This window comes from Tachyglossus aculeatus, chromosome 14, assembly GCF_015852505.1.
Source record: "Tachyglossus aculeatus isolate mTacAcu1 chromosome 14, mTacAcu1.pri, whole genome shotgun sequence".
Lineage (NCBI taxonomy): Eukaryota > Metazoa > Chordata > Mammalia > Monotremata > Tachyglossidae > Tachyglossus > Tachyglossus aculeatus.
In genome coordinates this window covers 7,399,422-7,420,321 of record NC_052079.1, presented here as the reverse complement: position 1 = coordinate 7,420,321, position 20,900 = coordinate 7,399,422, and the positions used below count along the sequence as shown (strand labels likewise).

The window sequence follows — 20,900 nt, the reverse complement described above, 5'->3', positions numbered from 1 at the left end:
GTACCACTGTGATACATCTACAGAATTCTTCCTTAAAAGTTCACTTATTAAGCATGTGCAACCCACCGACCTAAGTGCCTAGGAGAGTTTACTAGAAACAGATGGATGGCATCAGGGAGCCATGGACCAATAAAGATATTGCCTCAGTCACAAGTTACTCAGGTGACTTTTTTCTTTTGGGAAGTGGGGAATTAGTGGGTGGATGATAGTTATTTGCTCATATCTTTCAGTTTGTGTTTGGAAATTTCAGGAATGAGGTGCGGTGGTGGGTGGGGTGGGGGGAGAAACACTTGGGAGAATAATTATCAACCATCAAATCTGCCTAGAACCTGGGGTTTATGGTCTTGTTGAACACTGCTTCAAGAAAAACTTGTATTTTGATACCTGAAGTCCAAAGCTGGCTCCATCTTGTGATGTCTTCTCTCATGGCCCCCAAACTGTTGGTAATGAGAAAGGCGGGGGCTGAAAATTGAAGGTGGAGAGCGATTGATCAGACTGCATCAAAAGGTTAAAAATTTGAATTTACTAAATCTCATGTCAATCTGATTTGGTTTCAAATGTGTGTGTGGCGCAAATGTTCTGTAGTTTTCATTCACAACCAGGCACCGACTGTAATGACATCGGTTGCTGTGGGACCTTCAGCAAGGAAATTTTAATACAAGCTTTACAGGATAAGCCCACTGTTGGGTAGAGACTGTCTCTATATGTTGCCAACTTGTACTTCCCAAGCGCTTAGTACAGTGCTCTGCACACAGTAAGCACTCAATAAATACAATTGATTGATTGATTATTCTATTATCTGGCCCAGGTTGCATGAAAAATAATGCTGAGGGATATATTGATAGTATTTCCGCCTGTATTTCTACTGGGCAAAGTTGAATATAGGTAAATAGCTCTTATGCCACTTGCTCTGAGGTCAATTTCCAGATTTCAATCACCTGAAAATGAAGCCCATTTCCAGTAGCTGGTAAGAAAGTTAGTCATGGTTTGCTCTCCTGAATACAAAATTCCCAATAATGTCAAAGAATAATCACCTCTTTTGCTTATTGACTGGTTAAGTTATATGCCAAGTAACAGAACAATAGAGTTGTAAACTATGTTTAAGTCAGAGTACATCTAGTAAATATAGATAATGGGCATAGCTCTGGGAAAACATTCCAGAGGCAGAGAATGCAAATGGTGATACACTGAGCAGTGGATAGGTGCTTATATGACACATTTATTACCTTTGTATTTTATTTTAGGAGTTAATGAAGCTGAAGTGTTAAGAAATGTAGCTGTTAATTACTTTAGCAAATGAGTGATTAGTAATAATATCGTGGCATTTTCCCTCTGGACCTTTAAAATTTTAGAACATTATTGGGAAGTAAGTAGTAAGCTAGACTTATTTTATGTGAAAATCCCATTAAAATGTTTTTAATACTGTTACTACATGTTCAAAGGCAGAACAGTTTGCAATCATACCCCACTGTTTTTTTCTTTGGTCTTATACCATACATTTCTAGAGGATTTCCATATCCTTTCAAGATGTGCTTCAAGGATCTCAACAGACCCTCCATAATTAAGGATAGTTAACACCAAAAAGTGAAGAACTGGCTTACATGCTATTGGTTAATGAAGTCACCAAAACAGTTAGAATTTTAATCCAGCCCCGCCGCTGCCATGCACTGTGTGACATTGGGCAAATCGCTTAACCTCTCTGGGCCTCATTTTCCTCATCTGTCAAATGGGAATAAAATACCTGTTCACCCTCCCTCCCAGATTGTGAGCTCCATGTGCATCAGAGAATGTGTCCATTCTGATTACATTGTACCCACTTCAGTGCTTAGCACAGAATAAGCACTTTAAGAAATGCCATAGTATTACTAGAGTCATGAAGCTCCCAGATTGATGGTGTACCTGACTTCATTTAGAAGAGAAGGTCCTGTTCAGGCATCTCCTCAACTCAAATTGTCTTGAGGAAATCTTCAAGTCCCTCCTAAAAATACACACCTTCTCCAATTAATTGCCAATACTCAAATCACGCTACTCTTAGCACTTTCATATTCAGAGGTCATGTTTTTGAAAGCATTAACAGTTGCAGCAGACTTGTGTTCTGGCCAGTTTGGCTTCCTGAAAGGTGTATTAAAATCTTTGGACGGGGGCTTTGTCTAATCACTCACTCTTCACCAATGGAGGAAAGCACGATCATATACACTTAGCCCTGTCGTGGTCAATCAGTCGTATGTACCAAATATCTATTGCTTGCAGGGTGGTGTAATAAGCGCTTGTTCAATCTACTCTCCTCAGTCATGGTTAATGTTGCCACTAGGAAGTTGGAATCTCCTGTCAGAATAAGATTTGGCTCATCTGAGAAATTCAGCTCAGCAGGCTAAAATAATAATAATAATGATGGCATTTGTTAAGTGCTTACTATGTGCAAAGCACTGTTTTAAGCACTGAGAAGGATACAGGGTGAGCAGGTTGTCCCATGTAGGGCTCACAGTCTTCATCCCCATTTTACAGATGAGGGAACAGGCCCAGAGAAGTTAAGTGACTTGTCCAAAGCCACACAGCTGACAATTGGTAGACGCAGGATTTGAACCTATTACCTCTGACTCCAAAGCCCGTGCTCTTTCACTGAGCCACGCTGCTTCTCCAAAAGAACCCAAACCTTGTTTCTTCTTCTCCCACTCTCTTCTGGGCTACATTTGCACCTGGATTTGCACACCTCCCTCAGCCTCACAGCACTTATGTCCTCTAGACTACAAACTTATTGTGGACAGGGAATGGGTCTACTACATTGTACTCTCCCAAGCACTCAGTACAGTGCTCTGCAAACAGTAAGCACTCAATAAATATGATTGAATGAATATATTATGTATCTGTTATTTATTTATAATAATGCCTATCCCTCTAGACTGTAAATTCACTGTGGGCAGGGAATGTGTTTACCCACTTTTTTATATTGTATTCTCCCAAATGCTTAGCACAATGGTCTGTCCACAGGAAGCACTCAATAAACACAGTTGATTGAGCGATTGATCAGTCATACAGAAGTTCTTAAACGCTGATGGCTGGATTCCAAAACCACAGTCATACAAAAGACTTGTTCAGAATTACTGATCTGCTTTCCAGACTCAGCTAAGGATTTTAAATTAGCCAGGTGTCCCTACACACAAGCAAGGCTGTCTTTTAGTGACACAGAGCTGATGTAAGTGAGCTATATCACCTAAGCAGCAGCCCACTTTAACTGATAAAGAGGTAGGGGAAGCCTTCAAGCCCTCTAGAAACCAAAGGGTAAGGTGCTAACAAATTTCAAGCAAAAATGGAGGTCTCTAGTGGACTTATAGTGGCTTACCTTCTTTAGAGCTGTAAATCCTGTGTTTACTTCCTACCTGTAAGGCAGTTCCATCATCACCAGCTCCTGGAAGACAGAATCACAGACATTGGTCTTGGTGGAAAATCAGTACATCACATTGGAAGCCATGGATAACTAAGTATAGCTATGCATAGAACTATAAATTTATATTTGTATAAAACATATAGAAGCCTTCTTTAAAAAAAAGATTTGTTCTGCTCAATCCCCAACTAAAGGTGGAGTAGAGCTAAGGGATTATCTTAAAGAATAACTGAACAGCATTTATCATGGTGCCGATTTCACAGCAATTACCCACACAGCTCTTTTCTGTCATAGTGGTATTATGTACTTACAATACTTACCATGTGCAAAGTACTGTATTAATCATCTGGGAGAGTACGGTACAATGGAGTTGTTAGGCACAATCCCTGTCCTCTCTAGACTGTAAAATTATTGTGGGCAGGGAATGTGACTGTTTATTTTTGTATCATACTCTCCCAAGTGCTTAGTACAGTGCTCTGCACAAAGTAAGTACTCAGTAAAATAATGATTGAATTGAATGAATGAAATTGGGGGAGGCAGACATTGAAATAAATTAGAGATAGGGGAGGCGGACACAGCATAAGAATCTAAGCCCCTGCTGAGTGCAGTGTGCTGTACTAAACACGTGGGAAAGCACAGTAGATGCACAAGGTATGTTTTCTGCTTACACTCTAATTGGGGGAGTCGTAAAGCTGGACAAATGAGCTGGCCACTCAGTCTCAGGACCTGAGAATTTCCAGTCAGGACTGAAAAACGGCCAGAAGGGCAGCTCACTGTTCAGCCAAGATATGAAGAGGACTTGGAGTATCTCCATTCCTGGATATCTATAAGAAAAAAGGAGACAATCATATGGATACTCTAATTAACTGCCTGAAGACAGTGGGCTAGGCTGACTAATCTTGGGTGGTCTCTTCCAGTTCTGATATCTATCACCTCATGACTAAATTGTCATAAAAGATCATTTCAGCCCTTCTTAGTGTCCTCAAATAATAGCCAGACTAGGGGGGCAAATTAAACAGTAGAAAGATTCAAAGATGACCACCTGATGAGTTTTAAGTATGAAATTAAACCTGCATGAAGATTCCACTCTGAAAATAAGATAACAAGGATATGTATCAAAGACCAAAGTACCAAGTTACTCCTGTCCATTGTTGTATTACAACGTATGGAAAAGTGAAGAGAGTCTGTAGAGCTAAAAGACAAGCACGGAACCTTAGATTCCATTTTCAACACTCTGTATTTTCTTAGGCTACGATGTAATTTCCAAAATGTGCATGATAAAAAAGGATCGAATCCTCCACTCATAGTTAAGACCACAGCCTCACCTCTGCAAAAATGTATTCCTTTGCATTACTCAACCTGCCTATGAAATATTGAGTGAAACTGCTGCCCAGTACATCCATCACTATTGAATTAAGTTTGATGGATGGAGGGGAGGAGTTGGTGTGCCCAAAGCTCACGGCACTTACTCTCTGCAGAGGCAGGAAGAGCAAATTTCCAGGTACAGTTCAGGCAAGATGCCTGCCTCCTTTGCCATCCCTCTGCTTATCGGCTGCCTGGAGATCAAGGGCCCAAATGGGGCCATTAATCACTTGTGGGGACCTCCCAGGGGCTGCTCGGGGCCTTCTGACCAGTATTGACATTTAAATATGCTTTTGGAAATGAGATTTTCTGAAAGCTTTTGTTAAGGTCAAATCCTTGGTCACCCCAAGTAAATAAACACTCGTGCTGAATTTTAAAAATTTCTTACCAAATGGATATAGTCAGACCTCTAATCATCTACTGCGAGCCCCCAGGAGACAGGGTCCTTGTCTAAGCCCCACCTGTATAGCACAGTGCTCTGGATACAGTATGCACTTAATACTATTACTACTAACTGCTATAATGCAAGTTTTCATTTTATTCCTAAACTCAGTGTCCTCCTATTCTATAGTATTTTTCCAGTATTTAATGCAGTTCAATAGCAGTGAATGTCAGGGGTGAAACCCGTTCCCCTAATGGCAGATAAAACAATCCTGTAGGAATTTGCATTGCAATCGGCAGGCTAGCAGTATCTTCAAAACCATTAACTTCCACTGAATCCAGTGTTACTGTAAGGTGGTAGTAATAATAATTATGGTACTTGTGGTATAACAATAATAATTATGGTATGTGCCAAGCACTGTTTTAAGCACTGGGGTAGACACAAATTAATCAGGTTGGACACATTCTCTGTCCCACCTGGGGCTCAGGCTCTTAATCCCCAATTTCCAGATGAGGTAACTAAGGCCCAGAGATCTTAAGCGACTTGCCCAAGGTCACATAGCAGAGTTGTGGTGGAGTAGGAATTAGAACCCGGGTCCTTCTGACTCTCAAGACCATGCTCTATGCATTAAGCTATAGTGCTTCTTATCCACTAAGCCACGACACTGATTCTTTAAGAGCAGAGCTATCCTGTTCAGCATAAATGACTGTATCTGCTTTTAATGCAAGTACACTTTCTTCTAAATCATGTGCAGCATAATTGGTTTAATTGTTGATCAAGGTAATATGGGCATTAGGGATTTTCTGTCACATTTAACTGATTGATTGCAGAATGTTCAATGTGAAAATTCTTCACAAAATGTTTTCAATTTTTTTTAAAAAACTTTCTTTTAAAATCAAAGGTAAATCACACAAACAGAGAATACAGTTTCACATAAAACATTTTGTAATCCCATTTTGCCAGCTTTTATATGACATCGTGACCAAGTGGACAAACATGTTTTCCTCATCACTAAGAAACACTTGCTGAGCCTCCTCAGGTTCAGGGATACCTGGAATTGCACAATATGAAGCAGCAGCATTCTTCATTCGTAAACAATTAATTGTAAAAGATATTACAAAATGGTCTTGTATCAGATGACCAGGGTTCTAAGATCAATCAGCGTCCAACCTAATGAACCTGTACCTACCCTAGCACTTGACACAGTGTTCGACACATTGTGAGTGCTAAACAAATACTACAAAAAAAATCAGTGGTATTTACTGAGCACTTTCTGTGTGCAAGCCTATATTAAGCACTTGGGAGAGTACGGTAGAGTTGGTAGAGAGAGGGTCCCTGCCCTCAAGGATCTGACAATCTAGGGGGTTTTAATGCATCTGTTGCATCATCATGGCCCTTTCTTCTGAAGCCCATAAAGCAAAATAGCAGAAAATGAAGAGATCAGCCTAAAACTAGTCAAAAGGTCAGCCTAAAACTAGTTGTTCAAATACTCTTATTGTTTGATTTTAGAAATGTTATCCACTTCCCAGTAGAACTATTCAAAAGCGTGGCAGTTTCAAATGTAGGCCTGCTGAACAAAAGTTACATATGCACTTGGTATCCTAGATCTATTTCTTGGGGATAAAGAAACATTCAAGTCACAAGTCAGCAGGGCATAGTGGAAAGAGAGTGTGTCTGGGAGGCCTGAGGTTTTTAGGCCTGGCTCTGCCACTTGCCCGCTGTGTGACCTTGGACAAGTCACAATCTCTCGGTGCTTCAGTTTCTGTAAAATGGGGATTAAATCTCTGTTCCCCTTCCTACCAAGACTGGGAGTCCCACGTGGGCACACAGTAAGCACTTAATAAATACCATCATCATCATTATTACTGTCACAAACCACAGAATGCTTGGGCAGTTTAACAGATAGGCTACACATGAGTCATCAGTGTCAGGGAATGAATAATAACTGCTCTAACACTCAAATCTTGGTCCCTCCAGGGTCAGGGCACTTGAAACAGAGATATTGTTCCGTAGAAATAAGCTTCAGTGACCCAAGCTGTCCCTGTTCAGTGGACAAAGTGCTTCAGGGGGTCCTAAGTGAAGACACAATTATTTTAAGACAAAGTTTCCCCGTGTCTTGCCTTTGTGGATCCTGACATTACAGTTTCGGTGACCTCCGCTGCGTTTGGATTTAGAGGGTAAACTCAGTGTCATCTTTGGAGGAAGATAAATAGTCTCCTTCATCAGCCAGAAATAATGTGTTGCTAGAGCAGCTGGTAAGATTCTGGTGGGGATCAAAATATGCTTAACTCAGAACCCATTTCACTTATTAAGTTAAGTTTTCCCTTCGCTGACATTTATTGAAATTTCATCAGAAGAAATGCAGTCCTGGCAAGCTTTAAATAGCTTCGAAATTACTATCAAACTAATTACAACATCAAGCGTCTATCGAATCCCGAGTTGAAATCAGGGATGAGAAGTGAGAAGCAGTGTCTAGTGGAAAGATCCCAGGCCTGGGAATCAAAGGACCTGAATTCTAATTCTGGCTCTGCCACATGCCTGCTGCGTGACCTTGGACAAGACACTTAACATCTCTGGGCCTCAGTTTCCTCATCTGTAAAATAGGGATTCAATGCTTGTTCTCCCTCCTGTTTGGACTTGGGGGGGCCACTTGGGAGAGGAACTGTACGTGACTTGATTACCTTGTATCTGCTTCAGCGCTTATTACGGTGCTTGGCATATAGTAAGCACTTAGCAGGTACCACAGTCGTCATCGTCAGCAGCATTATTAATGATAATTCACCAGTTCTATTAATGCTGGTTAATTTTTCTTATTATATAATAATTGTTGAGGACAGAACTTTCTCATTTTTTTCCCCTGGATCCTGGAAAGAGAGGCGGTAGTGGCAGCCAGCACAGAACCCACAACAATAGGTCTACAGTGATTTACCTGGCAGTGAGCTACGGACTTCGCCTCTCATTGCTCGCTGCAGCTCCCCTTCTCAGACTCAATTTCTCTGCTGCACAGAATCACGTTCTGGACAAAGACTACACTGGCAGGAAGTCCCTGCAAAGAGGTGAAACCAGCCCCATGTTCAGAAGGGCTCCTGTGCCTTCCAGAAAAAGTGGTGACGCTTTATAGTATTCTCCCGTGCGCTTAACACGGTGCTCTGCATCCAGTAAGTACTTGATAAACATGATATATATGAATATTACTCTTGGGACCAGAGTGATTCAGCTGCTCCCTGCACACCCTTGCAGGCCAAGCCCAGAGGTTGGGCCATGGTCTCTTTAGATCGAGGCTCGCTAACCCTAGCCTGGCTCAAAGCCCCCAAGAATGGGCCACAGCATTCTACCCTGCAGACCCGTTCCATCCAGGGTCGGTGACTTCCAGCTTGAAAATTCTTTATTCCTAAGATTATCCTGTGCAGCAGAGAGACGTAGACTAGAAAGGAGCCCGCTTCTCAGAACTACTGTTCTCTAGATTCTCTTCACCCAAGTTAAATCAAAAAAGGAAATTACTGTCTGTTCAATGGTGGACACGGTAGATTTGCTAAGAAAATCAAATGCAAACATCCCTCTTCAACCTTTCCTACCCCCTTGTTCTCAAAGTCAGCGTCGAGAATTTCCATGACCAAAAACAGCTTTCTGATGTTGGGCTGGAACAACCCCCTTGGGGAACGTTGCCGGTTGTTACCCTGGAGTGTAAGTGCATTCCAACTTTGCAACTGTGATTTCAACATCTGTTACCTAATTTAGCAAGTTGACAGTACTTGACTGTGGCTGATACACTCACTGGCTGTGACTGCATAAGCCAGGCATGTTTCGAGGAGAGTAGCTCTAGACTGTAAGCTCGGGTCTAGACAGAAAGTCCATTGTAGTCAGGGAACATGTCCACTAACTGTTGGATTATACTCTCCCAAGTGCTAGGTATAATGTTCTGCTCATTGTAAGTGCTCAATATACCACTGATTGAGAGACTGTTTCCATAGAAAATAGTGTCTCTGCTCCAAATGTGCTCAGGGAAAGCAGAAACTGGAAACACCTAGCCAATGCGAAAGTTTTCTGAATCACACCAAGTTACGTCGAGATCCAGGTACAGAGTCTCTAAACCCATTGTGGGACTGTTTATACCCACCACATCTATTGGACGGCAGGAAACATTTCAGCCCTTCCTCCATCCCCCTTCTTCAACCCCTATGACACTCAAGATGGAAGGGACAATCAGGACACCTTTAGGGGTACACAATCATGCCACTGTCTTTCTTGTTTACTTATGACTTAAAGAAAATTATTACAGCTATTCGAGTTTGAAGGAAGATTGAAAAAAAATAAAGTAAGTTGAGAGTCCCCATTTCTTTAGGGAGGTAACACTACCAGCCCCAGTGTTTGATCTCCCCAAATGTTCTAAGACTAATAAGCCCTCTTTCGGAGAGATCAAAAACCTAGGCTGGTAATGTTAAGTCTAAAGAAATGGAGACTTTTAACTTCCTTATTGTTTTCAATCTTCCTTCAAACTCATATAGCAGTAATAATATTCTTTAAGTACTTGTTGTGTGCAAAACACTGTGGGACTGGCTGGGGGAAATACAAGACATTTAGATTAGAATCATCCCCTGCAGAACTCTTAGACCAAAGAATGGGACTAAGAACAACACATTACAAATGAACTAGGATGGTAATGGTAAAATAAGTAAGCAGAACTCAGAGAGGGGATGTTCAAATTCCTCTCTGCACCAGGCAACACCAAGAAAGCCATTAACTTCTTTTTCTAACTTCTAAGGAGATCTTCTTATCTATAAATCTTTATTCCCTGTCTGCCTACTTTATTTCTCCTGAAAGAATATAAAAATAAAAAGATAGCAGGAAAAGGAAACCCTAGTTTGCTTACTGCTTGTCATTCAGAGAGAAAAACAAAGTATAAATAATAAATAATTAGGCCTACTTCCACATTTCCAGAATGACACATGATCTGATATATGCAACCTTTGAAGGAAAAGTAAAATCTGTGTTTTATTGCCTAAAAGCATATATAAGTCTGATTCTCGAGTGCTTTGTACTCTCTCAGGACAGTGCACTGCCCACAGTAAGTGCTCAATAAATATCATTGATTGATTGATTCTGCACAACTTATTCATATTCTACTATGAATCATATGCCAGGTGATCTAAGGATCTGTCATATTTACAATATCTTTACCTTCCACTGGCTTTTATCCTCTTAGTACTCCTGTTTGGCATGAATTCAGATGTGTATCATTTGCACATCTACATAACTGAAAAGAAGAAGACCTCAAAGAAAGTCATGAAAACCAAATTTAAACACTGAAGAAAAAAAACTCAGCACAAATGCATAAGTACACACAAAAAAAAATCAAGTTCGGGAACAAAGTACCTCTCCAAAAACTCCCCCATCTACCCAAATATAATACTTACCCAAAAAGATTTTCGGCATAATTAAAACAGAAAGTGTATAGCTATTTTAGAATGTACATTGAAACAGACTCATGATCCAATCTCAGGGAGTCAATGAAGACTTTTCCCGTGACTCCAAGAATGAGCACGATGCTCTCACGCTCTGGATATATTTCTACAATGACTATTTCAGAATATATTATAATTTCTTTGAAATTTGAGTGCACTGTTTATACCAGCTGCTTTTCCCTCGAGCTGAGGAGAGTCTCGCTTCAACTTAAATGATCAGAATACACATTTTAGTAACCCAGTTGTTTAAAGCCTGAAACGATATGGTTCCAAATGCCTGAAATTTCCACTAGAACCTGTTCAGTTGGTTCCAAAGCATTTTGAATATTGCTGCGTCTTTTCTGCTAACTAAACTGACCTCAAAAATGGTCTGCAGTTACTCATTTCTGCTTTTTGATGTATTTAGTATGTTTCTGGGTGAAAATAAAGGTTGCATTGTTTCAGGTCTCAAATCTAAGTCGACAAAAGTCTGACCAAGCCCGAACCACAGAGGATTTGAACCCAGCATCCTTCAACTTTTTCACCAGATTGTTGCCAGTGAATCTGTTCCATGCTAAAGGAGAGATTTAGGACTTCTCCATACATCTCCAGAAGTGTGAGAGCAGCCTCAATTCAAAATAAACGTAACCGAATCCCTAGCCAGTCACCAGTCAATAACATTACCTTTGCTAGGTCATTTGGTGTTAACAATCACAGTCCTCCAACAATTATAAAAGAAAACATACCATGATTTGTTTTAGCTACCATTTTGGTGTTTTTCTCCATTAGAACATGATCCTACTCTTTGGGTATATATAAAATATAAAACACATCTCTGTATATTACATTGACACCCATATGTCTCATATCACTTGCCATTACTCACATTAACATGCACTTAATTGACCAATGTAGGTAAATTATTTATCCTTTTACTTATTCAACGTATGCATTGTCCATTTTTATTCAGTTATCCATCCTAAGGCATGGTGAGATCATTGCTCTAAGGTGTAGAGCGTAAGCTCCCAGAGGCATGGTGGATATTTTGCTTCCTCCATGGTTAGGTCATTGCCATATGCCAATAGTCCAAAATAAATATTTTTAATGATTCTGATTAATATTTTATTAGTTATAATATATGGAGATGTAAATACATATGAAAGCATAGATACTCAATTTTGTCTAATTCAATATCAAAATTCACAGTTAGTGCCTTTGTTTGGGTCCAGTTTGTGGGGAAGCAACAGTGTGGGTTAACAGTAATAATAATAATTATAGTAATAGTGGTATTTATTATGCATACTGTGTGCTAGGGACTGCAGTAAGCGCTGGGATGGATACAAGCAAATCAAGTTGGATACAGTCCCTGTCCCAAATGGGGCTACCAGTCTCAATCCCTATTTTACAGATGAGTTAACTGAGGCCCAGAGAAGTGAATTGACTTGCCCAAGGTCACACAGCAGACAAGTGGCTGAGTCGGAATTAGAACCCATGACCTTCTGACTCCCAGGTCTGTGGTCTATCTGCTATGCCATGCTGCTTCTCCACGCTTCCCAAGCATTTAGTACAGTGCTTTGCACCAAGTGATGAATAAATACCAATGACTCAGTAATCCATTTTATCTACTCCAGCAGCAGCATATAGTAAGTGCTTAATACCATCATCATTAAGTACCAGATTTCCTAATATACCAGTTCATGAGGTAATAGAGCTAAAAAACCTCTTTTACAGTGAGACAGTTTCCTTCCCCTCATATAGCGAAAAAAAATTGTCACAAAGTAGATTGAATATGACTTGTGAAGTGTTAAGGTCAAAAGAAAACATTTAGGTTTTGGTCACTGGAGATTATGTATGTGTTCAGAAAAAAATATTTTCAATAATTAATCAAATAAATCTCAAGTGGGAATTTTCCAGGGCATCTGACTAAGCAATTTTCCCATTTTTGCCCCTACACTTTCTGTGTTTTTCTTCCAGAGCTACTGAACTCGGTGCTTTGAAGAACTATCTGACATCCAGACTGCCTTGTTAGTTATTTTGATGTGCCTATGCTCTGAAGCAGGAGATTAAATTCTCCCAGCCTTAATTGGAATTTGAAACAAAAACATCAAAATTCAGAATTCATAAATTTCAAGTTATAAACTCCCCCAAACTTTTGTGCCTTACCCCCAATTCACATTTTCATTAAAGAAACTGTGTAGAACAGGAAAAATACATAAAATCTGTATAAAAGAGGAACAATCTATTCACCCTTCCTTATCTCAGTGCCTATGCATGTAATACGTATGGTTAGGGAATTATCCGTACCTCTGTATCTCCTCTCTAAAATCCTTAAACTGGAAGCTTGCTAATGGTTAATGGAAATAGTCAGCCAATCTACAAGTAAAAAAGAAAACTAAAGTCATTGAGCTCAATTCTCCCAGTGACTAAAGTTGCATCAGCACTTAGAACAGTGCTCAGCGCTTAGAACAGTGCTTGGCACATAGTAAGCGCTTAACAAATACCATAATTATTATTATTATTCTCAGAATAAAGATGGTTTTGAAGAAAGTAGTAATTCAATCAAACTACTAAGGGACCATTCACGTATTGCTCCGTCACTGTGGTTTTCTTTTGATTTTTTTGTTTTAAAATATGGTCTTTTTTAAGCACTTACTATGCGCCAGCCACTGTTTTGAGCACTGGAGTAGATACAAGCTAATCAGTTTGGACAGAGTCCATGTACCACACGGGGCTCACAGTCTTAATCCCCATTTTACGGGTGAGGTGACTTGTCCAAGGTCACACAGTAGGCTAGTGGTGGAGCGGGGATTAGAACCCGGGTCCGGGATCTGGGCACCCACTGGACACTGCCCTGCAGTGCATGAAAGGTCCTGTAATTAATGTACCTTCCCAAGTGCCTAAGGTATTACTAAGATGCAACCCTTAAGATAGTTCTGATCACCACATTTCCATTTTACTTTCAGAACCTGGGGTTTACGGAACTTCGTTTTTGCCCTCCTTCAATGGGAGGACACAGCATCTTAAATCCTATACGTCACTCGGTCCCCCTGGTCTTTCTCCCTTTCTGCTAGACATCGAAGGCACATTTTCAGAAGGGCAACAGAGTAGCAGGCCAAGGGGCTGAAATGGGATAGTTTCTCACTTAAAATCGTTTCCAGAAACTCAGGGAAAACCCAACAAAAACCCCTTTTCATTAGCCCTTTTGTGGCTGAAGCCCATAAAGAGACACTTATGCAAAATATAGTGACTGTGGTACTTGTTAAACACTTACCCAATGCCAAACACTTAATGAATGCTTGGGAAGATGCAAAATGTTCAGTTCAAAGTGCCTGTGCCAAATGGGGTTCACAGTTTAAGGGAAAGAAACTTCCCTTCCCCACAGCACCTGTATATATGTATATATGTTTGTACATATTTATTACTCTATTTATTTATTTTACTTGCACATATCTATTCTATTTATTTTGTTAGTATGTTTGGTTTTGTTCTCTGTCTCCCCCTTTAGACTGTGAGCCCACTGTTGGGTAGGGACTGTCTCTATATGTTGCCAACTTGTACTTCCCAAGCGCTTAGTACAGTGCTCTGCACACAGTAAGTGCTCAATAAATATGATTGATTGATTGACTGATTGAAAGAAAGAATGAATCTTGCCGATTCCTTTTACCGATTAGGAAACTGAGACCCAGAGAAGTTACATGACTTACCAAGGTCACACTGCAGGCAAATGAATTAGAACACAGGTCTCCTCTCTTCCAGGTCTCTATTCTTCCCACTAGGCCTTGCTGCTTTTCACAGGGAGTTGGTTAACTTAGAACCGTGCTTGGCACATATTAAGTATTTAACAAATACTATCATTATTAAAATGAGCTGCCTTCCTACCATTCATTCATTCAGCCGTATTTATTGAGCACTTAATTGTGCGCAAAACAGACGGGGTCCTTTCATATTTGGGGTTGGAGGTGGGTGGTGGCCAGAATCTTTGGATAAAAAGAGCACAAGAAACACTTCCTACACATCTTGAGTAGTAAACTAAAAAAGTGAAAAATTTCATAAATGAATTTGAGCAATGACCAAGCTCACATGCTAATGAAAAATTTCCCTTGTGATTAGAACATGGATCAATTTTTCCACAGCTCCTTACACTACATGAGGATCCATTTATGCAAACAACCCCTAAGCTACCAAGTGACAATGAATGATTCCTCGTGACATTTTTTGGTCAGATAAAAAGAAAAGGCTATAAGAAACATGTGAGAAACATCACATCTGTGTAATTGCCTGGGCTTCAAAAAGCATAACATCATACACCAGCAATCTCTTCTAGAGATAGTGCTGAAAGCTTTTTGGTTGTACCTGACTCCTATCTAATATCTGTCATTTCAATTCTCCATAGTAACTATCTTAAATCACAATTCACACCAGAGTCAAAGTAAAACGAAGAGGCCATGTTGTTTAACTTGAAGCCAAAAAAGAGCAAGAGTTACAAGAAAGCTATGAGCTTGTGACTTTATTGTGGTGGCAGTGGGGAGAGGGGCTGTAAAATGATGAAATATTGTTGATGAAGGATAGGCATTAATAATATGCTTGTTATCTCACTTTACAGCTTTTAAAAATCGTGAAACCTAATATCTCATACATGATATGGCATATTTAGAGAATAATAATAAAATAATAAATAATGATGACATTTGTTAAGCACTTATTATGTGCAAAGCACTGTTCTAAGCCCGGGCAGGGGGTGCGGGGGGGGGGGGGGATGCAAGGTGATCAGGTTGTCCCACATGGAGCTCACAGTCAATCCCCATTTTACAGATGAGTTAAGTGAGGCACAGAGAAGTTAAGTGACTTGCCCAAAGTCACACAGTTGACGCAGCGTGGCTCAATGGAAAGAGCACGGACTTTGGAGTCAGAGGTCGTGGGTTCAAATCCCGGCTCCGCCACTTGTCAGCTGTGTGACTTTGGGCAAGTCACTTCACTTCTCTGGGCCTCAGTTACCTCATCTGTAAAATGGGGATTAAGACTGTGAGCCCCCTTGGGACCACTTGATCACCTTGTAACCTCCCCAGCGCTTAGAACAGTGCCTTGCACATAGTAAGCGCTTAATAAATGCCATTAAAAAAAAAAAACCAACGGAGCCAGGATTAGAACCCACGACCTCTGGCTCCCAAGCCCGAGCTCTTTCCACTGAGCCACACTGCCTAGTAGAAAGAGCATAGGCTTGGGAGTCAGAGGACCTGGGTTCTAATCCTGGCTCTGCCACTTGTACGTGTGACCTTGGGAACTAACAACTTCTCTGTGCCTCAGATACCTCATCTGTAAAATGGGGATTAAATCCTAGTCCTTTCTATTTTGACCGTAAACCCCACATGGGGCAGGGAGTGGCGGAGGAAAAAGGAGCAATAGAAAGAGACAGGGAAAGAGTAATTGTACCTATGCTTATGGGCTCTGGAGAGATGCTTGGTTGAATTGCTTATCCAGTATATTAAATGTGTATGCAAACACATCAGTATATGCTTGCATAATCTCATTTCGGCCTTGCAGTGCAAACAAGCAAAAAACCTTCCCTATGCAATCATTGTTATTCACAATCAAACATTTTAGTTACACTAACAGAAGCTCTCTAAACTTGTTGGGTCCTTATATTACAAATCAAGAAGGGAGTGGCTCTCTGCAAGCAAAAGCTCCATGCAAAATGTCACCATTTATTGCTGTGTCGTACTTTCCCAAGTGTTTAGCACATGGTAAGTGCCAAATAAATACGATTGAATGAATGAATGAATGTGAAAGGAGACACAAGAAGGCAAATGAGAAAACAGAGCTACATGCTGCAAATATTAAACATAGCAACACAACAAGAGACAGCTTGATGGTGTGACATTGTGGGCAGGACTGTGGGGCTCCCATTAGCCCTTTCAGGCATACAAGCACTTTTAGGTCAACTTATCCACCTGTGATTTATCCTCTTAATACAAAAGACAACAGCATATTAGTGTGTAAAATATAAAGGTTTCCCAATTAACCTCATTCATTCATTCATTCAATTGTATTTACTGAGCACTTACTGTGTGCGGAGCACTGTACTAAGCTCTTGCACTGTACTAAGTGCTTCTTCTGATTTTAAAACCTCATTCTGATTTTATTCTTTTCACTTATGTGCCAGAAGCCAGTCCATCCCTCAAACCATGATGGATTAAAAGTATTCCCTACACTAGGATTATTTCTTCTTCATTATCAACAGCATTTATTCATTCATTCAATTGTATTTATTGAGCGCTTACTGCGTGCAGAGCACTGTACTAAGCGCTTGGGAAGTACAAGTTGGCGACATATAGAGACGGTCCCTGCACAACAACGGGCTCACAGTCTAGAAGTGGGAGGAGAGTGAGTAGAGTTCTGAATTAGCTGCTTGGAAACATATAATAGAAATAGACCCAATCCACCTGCCCTTGAAGAGGGTCCATTTTTATCATGGCTTAGTCGGCTGAAAGTTATCTTGGCCAAAACAAAGCATAGGAGAACTAATTACAAGAGTGACAATTTTAAATGTTGCCATGATATGTGAGAAGCAGCACTGCCTAATGGATAGAGCCGGACCTGGGAATCGGAAGGACTTGGGTTCTAATCTCTTCCAGCTCTGCCGTGTGACTGCTGTGTGACTTTGGGCAAGTCGCTTCACTTCTCTGTGCCTCCGTTACCTCATCTGGAAAATGGGGATTAAGACTGTGAGCTCCATGTGGAATAGGGACTGTTTCCAACCCGATTAGCTTGTGTGTACCCGTACTTAGAACAGTGCTTGAAACATAGTAAGCACTTAAAAATATTATTAATAATAATAAAAACATGATCTACATTGTTTAATAAGAAACATATTTACATGTGTGAATGGAAGACTGGTGTCTGCCTACTGTTTTGCTATCTGGGTAATAATAACAATAATTATGGCATTTGTTAAGCACTTTCTATGTGTCAAGTACTGTTCTAAGGGCTGAGGTAGATAAAAGTTAATCGTATCGGACACGATTCCTTTCCCACGGGGGCTCAGAGTCTCAGTCGGTTGGAGAACAGGTATTTAATCCCCATTATACAGATGAAGAAATTGAGGCACAGTGAAGTTCAGTGACTTGCCCGTGGTCACACAGCAGCCAATTGGCAGTCAAGATTAGAACCCAGGTCCTCTGGGTCCCAGTCCTATGCTTTTTCCACTAGGCTATACAGCTTCCTCCTATGCATTACAATGGTCCTGACTCCTTAGCGTTGGCACCAAAGAGAAGGTTCACTGAGATTTTCCCTGGTTTATGACAGAAGGTGACGATTGTAGCTTGCCCGCTGAGGACGGGGTGATGAGTTGTGCTACCTAACCACTGAGCTCTATCATTGTAAACCCTCTGACATTAAGCACTGCCTTGATTGATGAACAAAGAAGCCTTTCTTCCAATCAGAATAACGCAGAGAAACTTACAGGCAATTATAAGAGAGAAAGGGAGAAAGATTTATACGAAGAATGACAAAATGATGTGCTTACCACTCTGAGCTGGCAAAGCTGGGAACAGGAGTGAAGCACAAACGCCTCATCCATATTTAAATAGATGCTCATAAAACTAAGGTGACAGGCCATTTGAATGTTTAGATTAGATCGCCGCATTCTAAGCAATGAGCTTCATCCAGCTGTAACTTACACCTTGCATATTTTGGGTTTATGCAGATACAAAAACAAAGTGGAATGATACAACTTATTCATTTCGATATGTAAAGTGGGTATTTCCCACTTTAAAATCTCCAAGTATCTAGTAGCTATATGTCTTCCTTATTATCTGTTTTAAAAATCATTATGGAAATGTGTTTTACAAAAGCTTAAAAGGTAAAATTGAGGAATAGCCATGTGATTTCATTTATATTTAAGCATCACTTAAATATAATAATATTCACTTATATTTAAGTTAATATTGACACTACTAATTATTATTATTACATTGGATAAGTTTTGCCCATTCAATGTTTTTCACAATTAAATTCTTCCATCATCTTCACAAAATTCCCTTGAGAAGATAACTGTATTTTTCGGCCTACCTCCTGAACACAGTGGGGTAAAGAAAATGAGTTAATCAGAGTTGTAAATACTGTGTGCTAATCCAACTGGTACATAAGAATACATACCTGTCCACAAATGATTCCTATTAAGTTTTCGGTAAATGAACAGTTTGGAGCCCAAATTAACTTCAAGTAAGAACCCATGATTTTTTTAAGTCTGTAAAGCGTCTCTGTTGTCTATAAGCTCCTTGTGGGCAGGGATTGTATCTACCTACTCTTTTGTACTCTGAGGAGCGCTTAGTAGTGCTCTGTGCACAGAAAGTGCTTTGCAATACCATTAATTGTCAAACTTCATGACCTCTGAGCAGCAGTCTTCGCCAACTAAACCCTGATTTCCCCTACTCTCTGTCCTTTCTGCCTCATCTGTGCACTTGGATCTATACTCTTTACTCTTTAATCACTTGATATTCACCCTATCCTCAGCCCTACAGCAATTATTTACACACCTGAAATCTATTTTAACATCTGTCTCACCATCTAGACTGTAAGCTCCTCCTTGGGAAGAGATCATGTTCAACAAGTCCACTGTTTAACATGTTAAACAAGTTTAACATGTTAAACAAATCTCTCAAGTGCTTCCTGTAGTGTTCTGCACACAATAAGTGCTCAATAAATAACATTGGTTGACCTATCACTGACACCACCACCAACTTCTCAACCTTGGTGTCACCATTAACTCTTCTCCCTTCCTCCCTCATTCACTCTGCCTCTGAAGCCCATCAGGTCTTTCTCTGTAACATTTATTTAGGACATGATTCTACCCAAAGTTGTTATAATTTTGATAGATGGGATATCCAAGTCTGTGTACTCATGAGATAAGAAAATTATATTGGGAGTTTTGATCATGTGCCTAAATATAAATTCCTTGAGTCTCCCTTTCTGGCCACCATTCATACCTTTAAAAAAAAAACCTATTTGTTTAGAAGATCTGTAGGGTGAAATGACTTGAAAAATGAAAAATTCTCAAGAAAGACCTCTAAAACTCTTTGAAACATATCTGTGGCTATCAATCTAGGACATTTTCAAGCACAAATCATTAAATTTATTGAAACCTTAAAGATCTAACTTCCTGGGAAAGAATTAAATACACTATTTGTTAAATTTAGCTGCATATTTTAGTTCACAAAGCACAAATATGAGGTTCACTAAAAACAGGCAAACAAAAGAACCCTCCTCTTTCCCTCTCTGTTGTGCTACTTTATCATTGTAGAATAGATGAATAAATATTGTTATTATCCAATCTAAACGAAGTCTGATAGGAAATGCAATCCTGATCATTGAAGTGGTTAGAACAAACAGAAAACTGGGCTCAGAAAGGAAAATACAAGTTAGTTTTTCAAGAAGGACTGAGGCAAACCTTGTTCTTTTTCAAATTACTTCAATTCAAAACAACCGTCAAATAATTATATCACACATCATGCTATTTATTGTGTGCAGAGCACTATACTAGATGCTTAAAAGCATACAGCCAGAAAAGGTGTTTACCTTCGGGGAGATCTAGACTCACACTGGAACAGCTTCTTTTTGTTTCTGTTGACTTTTGAAAAATACAAAACGTTTTCATGTCAAATAAGAGGAAAGTGTGACCCAGTTTCATAGGCACTAAGTTAATTAAAGCCAGGAGACAGAGAACTGCTGAAAGAGCATACTCTGGATGAAACACATATGAGCCCCTGGGGTTCTCAGCATGGAAATTCATCCTGGGATGCTGTCAGATTCCTCGAGTTCGTTTCTTTCATTCCGGAGCATTAGAGTAGGAATTCAAATAGACAGTGGGAGTGACTTCGATTGAGAGATAAGTACTGTGGAGTGGGCACCATCTTGATGCTAAAATTGAGGAGACTATTTAATTGCTGTATTCCCTAATTTAGGCCCAATTTCGCTACTTGGAATCCAACAACATCTTCACCATTACTTACTGTAAAGACACTCAGGGGCCAACCAAAAGAGTCAAAAAGAAACCCCAGCCCACAATGAGCTTAAAGCCTAATAGAGACAGACAAATCAGAAGGTACATTTACTTAGGACATGGCCTGATAGTTGTAATGAGTGGGATGTTTTTTCCACCCACATCATATAGAACTCCTCCCCTCTGATACTCAGCATTATGTGTATTCCACAGGTCTTTCCTCCATCCCCCTGCCTGATTTTCTTGCATCAGAGGAAGAGGCTGCGGCAATCACATGGCCATCCAGAAGAAGTTTTCACTCTGGTCTGAATCCAAGTCTTCAACCATCTACAACTA

General features: G+C 40.1%; 1 long non-coding RNA gene across 1 annotated transcript in view; it reads right to left on the bottom strand.

The window, feature by feature from the left end:
* Positions 1 to 399: 399 nt before the first annotated feature.
* The window catches only part of LOC119937231, a 55,830-nt gene continuing 35,329 nt past the window's right edge, over positions 400 to 20,900 (bottom strand). Inside the window, exons 2-3 of the long non-coding RNA XR_005453953.1 lie at positions 3,341 to 3,406; positions 400 to 462 (exon numbers count right to left, since the gene is read on the bottom strand). This is a non-coding gene — a long non-coding RNA (uncharacterized LOC119937231). The remainder of the gene's footprint in view (positions 463 to 3,340; positions 3,407 to 20,900) is intronic.